At 35.7% G+C, this 2,389-nt stretch overlaps 1 non-coding gene across 1 annotated transcript; it reads right to left on the bottom strand.

Moving 5' to 3' along the window:
- Positions 1–2,258: 2,258 nt before the first annotated feature.
- LOC127745349 (small nucleolar RNA R71) lies at positions 2,259–2,366 on the bottom strand. Its single transcript, XR_008006546.1, has one exon. It is a non-coding gene; the product is annotated as a small nucleolar RNA R71 (small nucleolar RNA).
- Positions 2,367–2,389: the final 23 nt, after the last annotated feature.

A 2,389-nucleotide genomic window follows, 5' to 3' on the forward strand; every position in this document is an offset into this window, starting at 1 on the left:
CATAAGTATCTCTATCTTTATCTTTATGTTTTATTCATCATTCATAACCATTTGAGTTTGCCTGACTAAGATTTACAAGGTGACCATAGCTTGCTTCATACCAACAATCTCTGTGGGATCGACCCTTACTCGCGTAAGGTTTATTACTTGGACGACCCAGTGCACTTGCTGGTTAGTTGTGCGAAGTTGTGTTTATGCCATGGTATTGAACACCAAGTTTTTGGATTCATTACCGGGGATTATTTGAGTTGTAGTGATCACAATTTCGTGCACCAAGTTTTTGGTGCCGTTGCCGGGGATTGTTCGAGTATGGACAACTGACGGTTCATCTTGTTGCTTATATTAGGTATTTTTCTTCAGAGTTCTTAAAGAATGAATTCTAGTGTTTCAAGGTGATGTTCTTATCATCACCAAAGCTGATTGATTTTCATCAATTTAGCTCTTGAATGCAATGTCCTGCTAAAGCTTGTTCAGCCATGTCTAATTTCTTTAGACTGAAGCTTTAGACTAACATTGCATGATTCTTGGAATTCTCATTAAGAATTTTGATATCTTTATTTCATCTTCACTTAATTTTCGAAAAAACCAAAAATATTTTATGTTTCTTGTTGAGTCTAGAGTCTCATTTTAAGTTTGGTGTCAATTACATGTTTCTGTTCTTTTTGCGTTCATGCATGTGTCTTCATTAATTTTCAAGTTGTTCTTGATGGTTTCATTGCTCTAATTTTTAAATTCTCTTGACTTGAGTGTTTATGTGTCTCATATGCATTCTCATTTTGTCAGTGTCAGTAGTATACAAACTGCTAAGTTTGGTATCTTGCATGCATTGTTATTTGATTTTAGTTGCATTTTGATTATTCCTCATCATTAAAAATCCAAAAATATTTTTTTAATTTGTGTCTTTTCAAGTCAATAATACAGAGGATTGAAGATTCAGAACACACAGCAGAGGAATTATACAGAGAAAGCTGGGCGTTCAAAACGCCCAGTGAGGAAGGCAAACTGGCGTTTAAACGCCAGCCAGGGTGCCTGGCTGGGCATTTAACGCCCAAAAGGGTAGAGTTTTGGGCGTTAAACGCGCACCATTCTGGGCGTTTAACGCCAGGATGGCACAAGAGGGAAGATTTTGTTTTCAAATCAATTTTTTTTCTAGTTTTCAAAATCTTTTCAAAATCAAATCTTTTTCAAATCAAATCTTTTCAATCAAATCTTTTTCAAACTTAATTTCTTTCCATTTTCAAAGATACTTGCTATCAATTAATGATTTGATTCAACATTTCAAGTGTGTTGCCTTTTCTGTTGAGAAAGGTTTAATGTTTGAATCATATATTTTCTTGTTAGCCAAGTTATTAATTTTTAAAATCAAATCTTTTTAAAATGGTTTTCAATCATATCTTTTTTATTTTCTAATTTCAAAATCTTTTTCAAAAATCACTTGATTTCTTTTCTATTCTTGATTTTCGAAAATCAATTAGTATTTTTCAAAATTTTTTTAAAATCTTTTTAATTTATTTTCGAAAATTTCTTCCCCTCTTCTCACATCCTTCTATTTGTAGATTAACACTATCCCTTAATGCACAATTCGAACTCTATCTTTCTTGATAAGTTCGAATTCTCTACTTCTTCCTTCTATTTTTCTTTTCCTCTGACACCTCAAGGAATCTCTATACTGTGACATAGAGGATTCCATATTTCCTTGTTTTCTTCTCTTTCATATGAGCAGAAGCAAAGACAAAAGCATTCTTGTTGAGGCTGACCCTGAACCTGAAAGGACCTTGAAGCGACAGCTAAGAGAAGCTAAGGCACAATTCTCTGTAGAGGACCTAACAGAAATCTTCAAAGAAGAAGAACCCATGGCAGCCGAAAACAACAACAATGCCAACAATGCAAGGAAGGTGCTGGGTGACTTTACTGCACCTACTCCCGACTTCTATGGGAGAAGCATCTCTGTTCCTGCCATTGGAGCAAACAACTTTGAGCTTAAGCCTCAATTAGTTTCTCTAATGCAACAGAATTGCAAGTTCCATGGACTTCCATTAGAAGATCCTCATCAATTTTTAGCTGAATTCTTGCAAATCTGTGACACTGTCAAGACCAATGGGGTTGACCCTGAGGTCTACAGACTTATGCTATTCCCTTTTGCTGTAAGAGACAGAGCTAGGACATAGTTGGACCCACAACCCAAAGAAAGCCTGAACTCTTGGGAAAAGCTAGTCAATGCCTTCTTGGCAAAGTTCTTTCCACCTCAAAAATTGAGTAAGCTTAGAGTGGAAGTCCAAACCTTCAGACAGAAGGAAGGAGAATCCCTCTATGAAGCTTGGGAAAGATACAAACAATTAATCAGAAAATGTCCCTCTGACATGCTTTCTGAATGGAGCATCATAGGTAT

Source organism: Arachis duranensis, chromosome 2, assembly GCF_000817695.3.
Source record: "Arachis duranensis cultivar V14167 chromosome 2, aradu.V14167.gnm2.J7QH, whole genome shotgun sequence".
Classification (NCBI taxonomy): Eukaryota; Viridiplantae; Streptophyta; class Magnoliopsida; order Fabales; family Fabaceae; genus Arachis; species Arachis duranensis.